The sequence below is a fragment of the Nannobrachium achirus genome (genome assembly GCF_963921795.1).
Source record: "Nannobrachium achirus genome assembly, chromosome: 8".
Classification (NCBI taxonomy): domain Eukaryota; kingdom Metazoa; phylum Chordata; class Actinopteri; order Myctophiformes; family Myctophidae; genus Nannobrachium; species Nannobrachium achirus.
This window is the reverse complement of record NC_137817.1, coordinates 51291863-51307265: the sequence shown is the minus strand read 5'-3', so window position 1 is coordinate 51307265 and position 15403 is coordinate 51291863.

Sequence of the window (15403 nt, the reverse complement as noted above, 5' to 3'; positions counted from 1 at the left end):
CTTGCCCATCGGCCCCCACCTTTGCGCACAGATTCACCGGGAAATACTCAGTCGCGTCTCAGCATGGAGTTGGCGCCATCTGGTGGTGAGTAGAAGATGTTGTTTGTGGCACTATTTGTTGTTATGGCGGAAGTTTTATAGGCAATAATGATTGTAACTTAAGATCCTTGCAAGTTACAACTATGTGTTTTCTTTCATGTATATGGGAAAAAGTGGTAGAAAAGCTATTTACCACTCGGGGTCGGACATTATGCTCTGATAATGTCCTGTGTTAGGGGGTTATCGGACTCGGCTTCGCCTCGTCCGATCACCCCCTAACACAGGACATTATCAGAGCATAATGTCCTCTCACTCGGGGTAAATTGCTTACATATTGTTCTAGGTTTTTTATGCCATGCTATTATAGTGAACCTGTTGTGTTCATCTCAAGTTATCTGGGTTGTAAAAGGCCAGATATCTTGGACAATAAAATAATGTCCAATCAGACAGGATTGGTCATGCTTCAGTTGTAAGTCCTAGTACTTTTTCCCCCACCACTGTTGATAACAGCCACATTCAATGAGATGATTTCTAGGTAGTTCTATACAGGTATCGGTTGCAGCAATACACGTTCACCCATGAAATGTCAAAACGATATGTGCCAAAGTGGGGGGTATTTCAGTGCAGCGACATCAACTCGCTCACATAAACTAATTTTTTACACACCGCGGCAATCGCCGCAGGAGAGCTGCGGCTCAGCCCAGCGTGTTACCCTGTTCAACAGGGAACACTGTAAGCCACCGCTGAACAGCTTTATATTCTACACTTCACCACTGTCTGGCTTTGAACTGCTGAATGTTAAAAGGATATTTCACTTAAAGGACAACTTTGTTTTTTTTACAACATGGTTGAATATTTTAGATTGTAATTAGAGAAAACAACAGATGAGTGTTAAAATGTTTTCATTTACTGCTTTCTAACGTTTTAGAGATTTTAATGATGTTGATTTCAGTGGGTGGGGGCATGTGTACAAGTGGCTAAATGTTATTTTTAGACACAATAAGCCCATTCCCAAGATGCACCACAATCTTTCATGGGCAGATGTGACTTATGGGGGCTAGTAGTGTTACTGTAAATAGTAATAAAGAAATTGGTGGCTTATTATGTCTAAAAATACATATTTAGTCACTTGCATGCATGCCCCATCCCACTGAAATCAAATGGCTAAAATGGCTAAAATGAGAGAAAGCAGTAAATGAAAACCTTTTAACACTCACCTTTTCTTTACTTTAATTACAATCTAAAATATGAACCGTTGTTGTAAAAAAACACAGTCGTCCTTTAAAAAAACATCCTTTGTCATTTTATCGTCTACTCAGGCTTTTGTGAACACCCCAGACAGTTTTTAAAGTTGCTGGAATTCAGTATTTAGATATGAAATCTCGCTCTTTCGAATGACCGCCAGTTCGACAAAGGAGCGTCGGGAGGGTTAGCGACTCACCCCACGTAGGTTAGGTTTAGGGTAAGGCTTAGAGTCGGTTGTCGAACAGATGACATGTAGCAACAGCGAAGCTATCCCAGATATTCATTTTGTCAGACACGCCCCCTTCCTATAACCATTGTAACTTCAAACTCCATTTTAACCAACGATAGATTCATGGAAAACACTCGTCCTTGGTTCTGGTGACTCATACAGCCCTCCTAATACGTGATTACTTTCCAGGGTACTCCCAAAAGCCTTTAGTAGAAAATAAAATTACCTTTTTTTTTTGCGTATTTTGCAACAAATGCTACTGTGACGAAAAGGCATACATTATGCGTTCAGTAAGCATGTTATGGTTATGGTTATGATAAAAGGTTGGTTGTTTCATCCTGTCTTTTCCTCTTGAATACAGTACCCAACATAAAGACTATAATCCTTCTGTTTCCTCTCAGCTCAAACCCATGTTGGCAAATCACACACACACACACACACACACACACACACACACACACACACACACACACACACACACACACACACACACACACACACACACACACACACACACACACACACACGTGAGATGTACACGTGCGCACGTACATTTCACCTGCACCTCTCATCTTATTTTCTGTTCGCTCCTCCAAGGCAAAAGGCCAAGAGTGAGACGGAGAGATGGAATGGGAAATATAAACGGATGGAAAGCTATAGAGAGAGGGTGAGAGACATGGGGATTAAATGGAGAGGGAGAGAGGGAGAAGGAGCAGATGTCTCTATTACATTAGAAGAGTAATGACCAGAACAAGCTCTGGTGGTATGGGGAGCTACTGTAACACACACACACACACACACACACACACACACACACACACACACGCACACGCGCACACGCACACACGCACACACAGTCACGCACACACGCACAGACGTACACACACACACACACACACACACACACACACACACACACACTGACTGGAGGGTCTAGATTTGTAGAGCAAATGGAGTAAACACAAGAAGCACCTGCTGGCTACCTATACAGCACCACAAATGACCTCTCCATCTTGTTTCCTCTCTTTTCTTCTCCTCGCCTCTTCTTCTTCTTCCTCTTCTTCATTTTCTTCTTCTTCCTCTTCTTCAGGGGGCCTGGGTTTTGGCACGGGATTGCATGTCATGTCATTGATTCCCGTAGAAATGTTATAATGCGATTTTATAATGTGGGGAGATTTCCGCGGGGAAATCTCGCTCTTTCGAACGACCATCATTTCGACAACGGAGCATTGGGAGGGTTAGCGACTCACGGAGGTTAGGGTTAGGGTAAGGGTTAGGTTTGGGTGTCGAAAAGATGACACATAGAAACAGCAACGTGTACAGCTATTTCAAAGACGGGAGTGCCGCGATTCCCCCCCCCCCCCCCCCACCTTAACACATGGGAAGCCAAGGTTTCTAACATTTCTAGCTGTTGCTGCTGCCGCCGTTCACTCACGCTTTATTTTGAAGAGCCTCGGAAGCTTTGTGCGTGTGCACATGAGTGTCCACTGACGATTGAGGAAGATAATCCATTTGTTTACAAACGCTTGCGAAACTAAAATCCAAACCGGGGCCGACCATTGTGGTAAAGTGTCGCCGTGAAAACAATCAGATCTCTGCTTCCCTGGCGTTCTTTGCACCTTATTCAGAGATAAAGCCCTTTTTATGTTTCAGCATAGAATGGAAGTGTATGCAGCCTAGACGATCCATTTTGCTTCTGTGCGCGTCATGTTATGACATATGCACCAGCGTCTCTCACAGGGTACACAGGACGGATGCAGCTGCACGTAACCAAGTTAACCCTTTGTCTCGTTGAGAGACGAGACAACTTAGTTTTGGCACAGCGACCTCCAGTGGCCGTATCTCGTTACTGAACGAGTTTGGCCCCCAAGTTGTTAATGATATAATCAGCCAACCTGAATGCGGGAGATCAGGCTGCACAGCGTGGCCTGTGCCTCTCTATACAGGAAAGACAAACAAAGTGTAATCTTAGAGGTACACGAATACTGAAAAGTAAAAAAAAAAAAGAAAAAAAAAAAACAGAACAAATGCCAAACAAAAAGATGCATAACATTCGTAGAAGTAACGTTGTGGAACAGCCTCGATAAAGATATGACATTGTGCGGCTCATGAAACCTATGTATTCAAAGAAAGTACCGGTACTTGAACATAAAATGATAGATACAGCAAAGTGTCTTGTACTTGTACCATGCTTCTTTTTTTCATTTTTTTCTTATGTACATGGCTACAGATCAGCTTGCAACACGTTGCATACATGTGACAGCGACGCCGACGTATGCTGGAGCACACATCAAGGTTACAACGTCAATCTACTCGTTTACTGTCAATATTCCAGGATGACCTCCCACTCGGGTAATGACGCCCCCTGGCGATCATTCAGAGAAACTACTTCAGCTCCCGTACTAACGTAGGTAGGAAGGGCCTGTCACTCAAACCGGAGTGACCCGCCTCCAGGCTATATAAGCCCCCGGAGGCGGAAGTAACATCCTCTTTTCACTCTCTGCGATATCACATTCAGATAAGTTGAAACTCAGCCTTTGTATTATTATTCTTCGCGCATTAGCCTAAAGCGGTGGCATTAGGAGTCGCCCACTGGCGAGTGTTGAATTAACCCGTACTTAAGAATACTTATTCTTGTTCCGTCCTAAATCGACGGTTATTTCCTTTTATAACAAAGGATTATTACTGCTTGTTCAGGCCTCCGCCGAAGCAAGCGTGGCATAGCATTAGCCGTTAGCTTGTTAGCTCGTCTGCTATTGTTAACGTTAGCTACACTGCTCACCGCTTGTTCAGGCCCTGCCCGAATCAAGCGTGGCCTAGCCTTAGCCGTTAGCTTGTTAGCTCGTCTGCTTCTGGTTAACTCTATCTACAGTGCTTCGCCATGGATCCTCTGGCCTTCCTGCCGAGGCAATGTCCAGGCTGTCCAGGACTCATCGACGGACAGGATCTTCACCATCTCTGTGTCGGCTGCATGGGCGTTGCACACGCCTTCTCTGCACTGAGTCCTCAGGGGAGAGCAGGACCTTTCTGTGACTGCTGCGTGGCCTACGACCACGATGTACTGATACACCGGTTCTTCCTAGCCAGGGCAGGCCTCGGGGCCTGCGCTCCACCAGGTGGGTCCACTGCTCTCAACCCCACAGCCCAGTCTTTCCTTCCCCAGGCGGCCCGCACCGTTGGCCAAGGTGCGGCGCTGCCTTCCGGAGATCCGCTTGACAACCAGCGCGCCATTCCAAGTCAAGATGGCGCCGTGCTACATGAGACACCGCCTGCCGCGCAACCGACCGCAGCTAGCTCCACTGTCACTGGAGCTGGCGGGTCTGGTGAAGTCGCCGCTAAGAAGGCGACCAAGAAGGCTAACACCCAGACGAAATCTCCGGTAGCCTTTTCCCCTTCGGGCGCGGTGCCCAAAAAGAAACGCTTGGATGTGACCGTCGGGGACGTCCCCCTCGACGTGAGCATCACCAAAACAGTCCAGACCTTCAGGCGAGAGTCGGACCTGAGCTCCGGTCAGAGCGAGGGTTCTGGTTCTGAATACTCTGGATACACGGCCGAGGAGGAGGAGGACTCCGTCGAGGACGAGGGTTCTCGACTCACGGTCACTGTGAAAGGTAATGCCCCTGCGGCTCCAGCACGTCAACTGGACGCCGCAGGGAGCTCCCAGGCCTCCTCAGGCACCACTGCCCCTCCACCCGCCAGTCAAGCGAGTGAAGCGGGAGCAGAGGACGTCGATTCTGCAGCAGAAATGCTGGATCATCTCACAGTCTACATGAGAGCTCTGGCCAGAGTTGGAGAGGAGTTGCCACCTCCTCTCCCCTCTGAAGAGGCAGAGGATGATGATGAAATGCCCGGGCAGGAGCCTTCGGTTCCCGCCCCGTATGTCCTCTCCAGGCTGCCGCTGGTGAAAGGTTTCACCAAGGCCCTCCATTCCTCATGGAAGACACATAAAGACCCCAGGAAGCTGCCTTTCTCTGTGCTGGATTTGGTGGGCGGTGCGGAGGCAGGCATGTCCACCTGCCCTAACATGGACCACCTGTTGGCACAATCTTTTCTGAGTTCCGTCAGACCCCAGTACAAAGATGTAGGCACGGCTAAAAACGGGCCGTTTGTTGGCCCCGTCGGCACCAACCCGCCGGGGTTCACTGTCCTGGAGGACAAGCTGCAGTCGGACAGGGCTCGTAACGCCTACCGGTCCGCTGCTCTGGCCGCTAAGGACCTAAATCTGATCCAGCTCTTGCTCGCTTCCACCAAGGACCTGGTCAAAGGTCTGCCCACGGGGGAGCACACAGCTGAACTGAACACTCTATTTGACATCATGCTGAAGGTCAATTGGCATGCGGTTAAGTGGATGGGCAGGTCCATGGACTACAACCTCCAGTCTGAGAGAGCCCGCTGGCTCGACTATGTCGACCTCGAGCCTAAGAGGGACGTGGGCGAGAAGCCTCTAGGTCCTCGCGGGGAGATGTACAAGTCTCTCATAAATATGGAGAACAGTCCCACCACCCTCATGGGTGGGGGCTTGGAGCTGCTGCAGGGTAGAGTTACCTTCTTCAAGGCGGCTAAGGACATCGTCGAGTCCACCACAGTGCCACAGGATGAACCGCAGCAAGCTAGGAGGACGTCCCGCTCCTCCCGCGCAAAGGAAAGGGGCCGCTCTGCTTCTTTTAAGAAGCACTCGTCTTCCTCCAGGGGAGCCTCTGCAGCCAGGGCGCCTGACAGGCCCCGCACCAAGGCTGTGGTTCCCGAGCGCGCTCAGCCGCGCCGCCCGTCCAAGGATGGCAGGCAGCAGTCTTCATACCGCGGTGGCCGCGGTAGGGGACAGCGCAAATGACACTCTGAAGAGGGGAATTGTGCTGGGGCGGGGGTCCGAGGTGTCTCTCGGTCCCCCTCCCCCCAAACGAGGGCGTTTTTCGGTACCCCGTGTCGGGGAAATGAAAATGTTAATTTTGATGCCTCCTGTGTCGGCAATAAACATGTTGAAAGAACAAAGTCTGTCTCTGTCCAACTCTCTCGCACTAGCACAGACGACCCCATCGTGCATGCCTCCTGTAGTAATGATGAAGTCCTGTCAGGACTCGATAATCAATCACAGGTTTTATCAGAAACCAGTAATGTTAATGTCAAACAATTATGTGGTTCCTCAAGCGCGCGAGTGGGATATCCCTCGCGTCGACAATATGAATCCTTTATGCATGCCTCCTGTAAGAATGATGGAGTCCCGTCAGGACTCTTTAATCAGTCAGAGGTTTTATCAACAACCAGTAATGTTAACGTCAAACAATTATATGGTTCCTCATGCGCGCGAGTGGATTTTCCCTCGCGTGAGCGATGCTATGAATTTAACCTTGAGTCAGAAATTCTGTCGGCCTACTATGAGCCCGGGTCAAGGGACAAGCATAAAGGCCTTAGAGCAGGTATTAAACGTAAAAGTTCCTCTCCTGTCAGGGGAGAATGCTTTAGTTGTGGGCGAGTCTGTTTATCAGTCGAATCGCTTTGCTCTTCCTGTCGCTCTATCGAGCCAAAACCGAACGCTTCCGGTTTCACCGGATACGGATTCGCTAGCTCCCCGCTTCCGGTCCGGCCGCAAAAGAGCTCCGCTAGTCAAGCGGTACAATCGGAAGGTGTTCCCACCTTGCGGCCTATTGAACCCCTGCGCTCCGCATCCGGGTGTTCCGGATACGGATACGCAGGTTCCCCACTTCCGGTCCCGCCGCAAAATAGCTCCGCTAGTCAAGCGGTACAACCAGAAGGTGTTTCCGCCATGCGGCCTATTGAACCCTTGCGCTCCGCATCCGGTCGTTCCGGATACGGATACGCAGGTTCCCCACTTCCGGTCCGGCCGCCAAAAAAGCTCCGCCGTCACGGAAGCACAGTGGTGGGGTTTCTCTCGCTCAAAACACGCTAGCACGCTGTGCGCGCCAGTGGAAGTTATGCAACCCGAGCCATTGGGTATTTCGAACGATAACCAGGGGTTACAGGTTACAGTTCGCAGACATACCCCCGCTTTCGAGCAGGGTTATTCATACCAGAGCACGTGGTTTAAAAGCAAGTCTTTTGAGAGAAGAGATCAGCTCATTGCTAAGCAAGGGTGCTATAGTGGAGCTGGACAGGACCCAATCCCGCATGGGATTTTGGAGCCGTTATTTCCTGGTGCCCAAAAAGGGGGGGGGGCTACGTCCCATCCTGGACCTAAAGGCACTAAACGTGTACCTGAAGAAGTACGTTTTCAGGATGCTAACAGTACCCACCATGTTACGGTCGGTCAGGCAAGGGGATTTCCACTGTTCAGTGGATCTGAAGGATGCTTATCAGCACGTCCAGATTTATCCCCCACACAGGAAATTCCTTCGGTTCGCCTTCGAGGGTCGCCTGTACGAGTATACAGTACTCCCTTTCGGTCTGTCACTGAGCCCGAGGGTTTTCGTGAAAGTGACCGAAGCAGCCATCGCCCCGCTGAGACGGCAGGGCGTCAGGTTGGCGACGTACATCGACGATTGGATGATTTCAGCGAGCTCCGCCCACGAAGTGGCGCGTCACACACAAGTGGTTTTGGCTCACCTGAAGGCCTTAGGTTTCATAGTCAACCACGGCAAGAGCATGCTGACTCCAGCAAGTCGTCTTACATTCATTGGGGTCCTTCTGGACTCTTCCGACATGTCGGCCCGTCTCTCAGAGGAGAGGGTGGACAGGTTTCGGGAATGTCTCGACTCCTTTCAAGTGGGCCAGGAGGTCACTTACAGGAGTTGCATGGTACTGACGGGAATGATGGCTTCCGCAGTACATCTGTTGCGTTTGGGCAGGTTTCATATGAGACCTTTTCAAAGATGGATGTTATCCCTCGGGATCCCGCCCTCCTTGAAGTACAAGAAGGTTACGGTTTCCCCTTCCTGCGCGATCGCCCTGTCTCCGTGGCTGGTGGAGGGGTTCCTCACCAGCGGAGTCTCGATTGGCGAGGTGGTTTCCCACAAGTCGATCACGACAGACGCCAGTCTCAGTGGATGGGGAGCCACTTTCGAGGGGCGCACAGCGCAGGGGCTTTGGCCTCTGGAGATGAGGGGTCGTCACATCAACTATTTGGAGTTGATGGCTATACTCCTGGCGCTCAAGCATTTCGAGCCTTGGATTTTGCATTGTCACGTCCTGGTCAGGACAGACAATACGACGGCCATGTTTTATGTCAACAAACAGGGGGGCCTGTCGTCGTTGCCACTGGACCGTCTGGCTCGAGAATTGACGGTTTGGTGCTTGTCGCGCCTCAAGTCGATCAGGGCCTCACACGTCCCAGGTCTCCTCAACAGCGGAGCAGATCTCCTGTCCAGGGGAGGTCCTCGCTACGAGGATTGGTCTCTCCACCCCAGGGTGGTGAGCCAGATTTTTCGCAAGTTTGGTCAGCCAGTGGCGGACCTGTTTGCGTCAGCGGAGAATACGAAGTGTCCGTTGTTCTTCGCGGTGAAGGGCAGTCCTCCCTTGGGGTTGGACGCCTTAGCGCACACGTGGCCGAGAGGTCTACTGTACGCGTTTCCCCCCTTCGACTTAATCCGACCCACTCTGGAGAGAGTCAGGAGGTTCGGTCTGGAGATGCTCCTGGTGGCTCCCTACAAGGGCACGTGGAGATCGGCGATCGCCCCTCTCCTTTGCGAACCGGGTTGGCAGCTGCCTCAGTGCAGGGACCTGTTGAGTCAGGCCAGGGGGGAGATCTTCCACCAAGGCCTGCAGGTCCTAGACCTGTGGGTTTGGCACGTGAAAGGTTAAACCTGCTGGCAGCCGGTTTTTCTTCTGAAGTGGTTGATACCATTCAGAGTGCTAAGGCGCCCTCTACGAGGGCGTCTTATGATGGAAGGTGGAATGCCTTTGAGGACTGGTGCGAGTCGCGTGTTCCACCTGTGGTGGCTCATGTGGCGTCAGCCCAGGAAATTCTGGAATTTATGCAGAACCGCTTGAGAAGTGGTCTAGCATTTTCTACCCTTAGGGGGTATTTGGCGGCTATTAATGCCTGTCACCTGGGGGTGGCGGGCAAGGCACCTTCTAAAGTCCCGGAGGTCATCAAGTTCATGCAAGGAGTTGAACGTTTGAGGCCGGTGACTAGGTCTTTGTTCCCAGTTTGGGATCTGCAGGTGGTTCTAGGGGGCCTATGTCGGGCTCCATTTGAGCCGCTTGTAGGGATGCCTTTGAAACTTTTGAGTTTCAAGACGGCTCTTTTGCTGGCTTTGGCCACGGCTAAAAGAGTTGGTGACCTGCAAGCTCTCTCGGTGTCTGCGGAGTGCATGCAGTTTATGAACAATGATCTCAAGGTGTTGCTCAAGCCTCATCTTAAGTTTGTTCCTAAGAACATGGTGGTCCCTAAGGAGCCTGTTGTTCTTCTGGCTTTTCATCCTCCTCCGTTTGTCTCGGCGGAGGATGAGCGGCTGAATTGCCTTTGTCCTGTCAGGGCATTGAAGGCCTACTGTGACAGGACTGCTGGTTCTAGAGCTTCTTCTCAGCTCTTTGTAGAAATGGGCAATGTTCTTGTCAGAAAGCCGGTGTCTAGACCCACTCTTTCGAGGTGGATTGTGGATGCTATTAGGCTGGCTTACTCTAGTGCGGGTGTGGAAGTGCCGGCGGCACTTAAAGCCCATAGCACTAGAGGTGTGGCTACTTCGTGGGCACTGGCAAAGGGAGTCTCCGTTCAGGAGATTTGTGTTTCGGCGAATTGGTCTTCGCCTTCTACCTTTGCAGCCTACTATCACCTGGATATCGAATCCTCTTCGCTAGCGCATTCGGTTCTGGGTGCAGTTGCCTCCTCTACGTCATAGAGGAGTCGGATCTTCCCCTCCCACAGGTGGGCATGTAGCCACCTGGGGTATTTTGGGGGGGACCCTGTGTTTTCCTTATATAGTGTGTCTTACTTATAAGGCGGACTTGTCCTTTTCATTTAGTTGAATGAGGCGGACTTCGGTCTGTCAGGGTCTCTCCTTATTTTCTCATGCCTTCACACCCAGGTCCGGTGGGCCTGGGACCTTCTGGGTGATGGGTCACGCCCGTTTGGGCTGTGCTCACCCGTATGAGGGGTGTGTGGGGGTATGAGAGTAGGTTGTGGCTTAGAGGGGAGTTTAAGAATCCCAAGTGGGAGGTCATCCTGGAATATTGACAGTAAACGGTAGGTTCCGTACGGAACCATTGTTTACTTAGATATGGAAGGATGACCTCCCACGTAATGCCCCTCTGTTTCACTGAATGTGGCAGAGAGTGGTATTAAGAGGATGTTACTTCCGCCTCCGGGGGCTTATATAGCCTGGAGGCGGGTCACTCCGGTTTGAGTGACAGGCCCTTCCTACCTACGTTAGTACGGGAGCTGAAGTAGTTTCTCTGAATGATCGCCAGGGGGCGTCATTACCCGAGTGGGAGGTCATCCTTCCATATCTAAGTAAACAATGGTTCCGTACGGAACCTACCGATCTGAAGGAGACCTCGCTATCTTTCCCCCTTCTCCATCGCTTTCTGTTCGGTCTCTATTATTTGCCTTCCGTGTGTGTGCATGTGTGTGTGTGAAATATGATTGTGGAACACCAGATGACGCACACTCCATAATTTATATTTCTTCTACTTCAGTCTGGAGCCTCCCTGAAGACTTAGAGCCTCCAATCCAGCCACATATAATATAATTTACACACACACACACACACACACACACACACACACACACACACACACACACACACACACGTGCACAACGCGGGATCCCCTTAAGGGGCTTCCAAATCCGCCAGAAATGGACTGAACCACAAAATTGGTTCTCCCAGCTGCAAGGCAGCGGCCAACGCACACAGAGATGCACACACTGTCGCTCTCTATGAGTTTCTACTCCTGTCACCAATCTTCCTCTCACCCACGTGCACATAACACTGCCAGACACATGGCCATTCATTCACCATCTCACCCACACACATGGAATCTCTCTCTCTCGCGTGCGCTCACCCACCCACGCACGCACGCACCCACGCACGCACGCACGCACGCACGCACGCACGCACGCACGCACGCACGCACACACACACACACACACACACACACACACACACACACACACGCACACACAATACCCTGGTGTCAAAGAGCTTATTAATGTGGATTAAACGGCACCAACACTAATGATATAAGATATGCTTGAATATACACACTAGGGGGCGAATTCACAGAGAATGGATTGCAGCTGCATGCACCCATGAATTGCACATGTGGGTCTGCCTGGTTTTAAATCAGATTCACCAGAGATGGATATCTTAGCGTGTAGGCTCAATAGTGGCAGTGTGGCACGCATCATTTATTTTTCAATCTAAAAAATGTCTTTGCTCTTACAATCTAAAAAAATGTCTTTGCTCTTTTCTCTTGTGTAGTGCTTTGGTTTGATTCAAATGTACGCGTTGGAAAAGATATGGGAAGATATTGTGCTGATAAGGTCATATTATTCATATTGTTTGTGCAAAATCCGGGTGCCAAACAACCTCACAAAAAGAATACAGTTTAACTGAGTCTGAGCTGGAGGAAATATCCATTCAAAAGCTTACCTGGGAATAATGATACCTGTGGTGGCTGAATTTATAGATTGCCAAATATGTAGGCCTACTCATCCATATTCAACCTTGTTGAATATAGTCTAAAATGCATTGTTGGCAACTTCTCAAACCAAATGGCTAGGTTGACAGTACAGCTGTCCATCTTAACAGGTGACATCCCCCGCAGACTGCTACTTCTACACTATTCTCTGTGTCAGCAAAAATCTGTCCTAAGTGATAGGCCTACATGGTCATTGCTAACTTAACCAGTCAGTCTTATTATATATAGAACTTATTATATCCTGTTTATACTTATATTTATCTCCATTTAGGGAGAGCAACTTTGTGTATAAAGGTGACTCCACACCAAAGAGACTACAAGAGGCTCTTTCCAACTCCTTCAGATTGGCAGACTGTGTAATTTAGTTGGCATAGACTAAGCACAAACTGTAATCGGCCGAAATAACATTGTTTTTGTGCTGATTTGTGGGCGCCAATGTGCTGCCAGGTCTGCTTATTATAAGTGACCATGGGCTTGTTTTTATACCTGTAAAGTCATTGTAAATATTCATAGTTGCAGGTATGCTTTAGTTTGGACTTGTTTTCCAAAGTGTAGTTGCTTATTTGGGCTATCTTTCAACATTATTGTTTCAAAAGTTAGTGCTCTCTTCAATCAATCAATGCATCAGGCACAGCAATAGTGTGTGTACACACACAGATCGGGAAAGCTACACCTATACGAAAAATGTTTGCATGTATGTATAGTCTGTTTTTGTTTTGTTTCTTTCATAATGGAGTCGAAACAGAAAGATGCTTTGGACACATTCAAAGAGCGTTGGAGTGTTAGATTTAAATGCTTCTTCGACAGGGGCGGACAGGGAAGAAAAATACATTTAGATGACAGCAGCCCACATAATCTGTTCAACATTTGACAGCAGCCTCCATGTCTGTCCAAATTGACATAAATATAATCAAGTTAGATCAGTCAGCCAATAAAGCCCGTCAACAAAGTGAGTCAATGAAATTAATTCAAACTAAAGGGACCAGCTTCGTAAAGCCAGTCATGTGTGTTTTGCACTCCATAGTATACTGTAGTGCAGGGGTCTTGCATGTTCCAGGCCAAGGACCCCTTAGCTCAGAGAGAGAGAGAGAGAGAGAGAGAGAGAGAGAGAGAGAGAGAGAGAGAGAGAGAGAGATAAATTGAGATGAAGCAGCAACACCCCCACGGCCCCACCCCACTACAAGGTCCATCATTTATTCTGCATTTGAGCCACAGACTTCTTGTAAATTAAGTAATGAAGATGTGTAAAGGGATATTCCACTTTCAAAAAAACTTTTGCTCATTTTATCGTCTAATCAGGCTTTTATGAACACCCTGAACAGTTTTTAATTTGCTTCATTCAATATTTAGATATTTGATGTAATTGTTACTAGGCCCCCTTCAAACTTAATTTTAACCATGATAGAATCATTAAAAACACCCATTTCTTTTTTCTGGTGAGTCATAATACCCTCCTAATATGTGAGCAGGCCGTGTTTTTTTGATAGCTTTTTTCATTTATTTTTAATAATTCATTTTTGTATTAAATATTTTTCATTTTCCCAAAGAATTATTAAAAATAAATGAGAAAAGGTATTGAAAAAGCACGGCCTGCTCATGTATTAGGAGGGTAGTATGAAAATTAAAAAAAATAAAAAAATAAAATGGGTGTTTTTAATGAATCTATCATGGCTAAAATGGAGTTTGAAGTTACAATAGGTGTGTATGGGGAGCGGCTCTGGATCAAGTCTCCTGATAACATTTACATCAAATATCTAAATATTGAATGAAGCAAATTTAAAACTGTTCAGGGTGTTCATAAAAGCCTGATTAGATGATAAAATGACAAAAAGTTTTTTGAAAGTGAAATATCCCTTTAACAATAATTTAATTAAGATTGTGAAAGTTCCTGTTTATGGACCCATTTAGCTGGGGACGACATCAATGCATGACCAGTGCAACTTAATTTGTGTGTACATTGTGTGTGTGTGTGTGTGTGTGTGTGTGTGTGTGTGGGTGTGGGTGTGTGGGTGTGGGTGTGGGTGTGCTCCTATGAGCATGACATGTGCACACTAGAGCTGCCAATATTCCTCAGAAATGAAATTGGCTCGATTATTATTAATATTAATATTAAGTATTTATTTTCCTTTTTTATATTATGTTTTATATTTTTTACAGGAACAATACAAAAAATATTATCAAGTTATAAAAACATACAATATTTATATATACATATTATATATTATTACATCTAAGCAGCATGCATTGTGTACTCATTGAGCAGTAGAAGATGCATGTCGACTGTATATCACACAGAATTGTGACCATGTGTACTTAGTCTGGGATCTCTTCACTTTTCGGGATTGTAACCGGTCTGGAGCGGAAACCACAAAACGTCATGTTGTAGTACTCAAAGGACTACAATTTGCCGGAAAGATCAAACCGGTTCAGTTTTAACACAAAATATTCCCCTGCACTCAAGGACATAGTTTTAGGGCCTACCTAATAAACTCCTTGATGCGGAGTAGTTTTGCTTTTGAAAAAATCGTTTGGTATATGCATCTTTTAGTCCAACTTTTAGCGACTGGCAAGACTACACTAGGCTACTCGAGCATTTTAATAGGGATTGGGGAAACTTCTTCTTCTTCTTCTATCGGGTTTTATGGCAGTTGGCAACCTCTCGAGGTGCATTACCGCCACCAACTTGACTGGTGGAACTTTCCACCAATAGCACATTATTTAGTACTTCATATTTCAAAAAATAAAATAAAGTCCACCCGTGTACAACCCACAGTCTTCCCATTCCCCACTTTATCAGAGTCCATTACCCGAAATATCCCTTGCATTCATTGTCAATTCTACTCAGACACTGTTGTCTGAGTTGAGGCAAACCCGCCTCTCAACGTGTCATCCAGATCTTCACCACTAATGTCCACGATACCCAGAAACCTTGTAGCTGCATCCAGTATCATCTTAATTCTCTCAGTTTTACTCTGTATCTCTACAGCACAGTTAATCACCATTGCAATGAACGCCAAAAATCGCTTTTTGTCCAGACATATATTTTGGTCAGTATTCACTTTTTCCTCTGGTTTTCTTTCTCCTGTCACTGTCACATTTCCATTCCTCTCCAGGCTCTTCACTGCTTCCGCATACGACATTCCGTTTTCTTTCCTGATCTTTTTCACGTTTTCCTCCATTTTCCTTCTAGGACATTGTGCTGCTCCTGCAGGATGGTTTCCTTCACAGTTAGTACATTTGGCCGGTACTTGCTTTGCTTCACATTGCCTTTCCCGACATTCTTTATTCCCACATCTC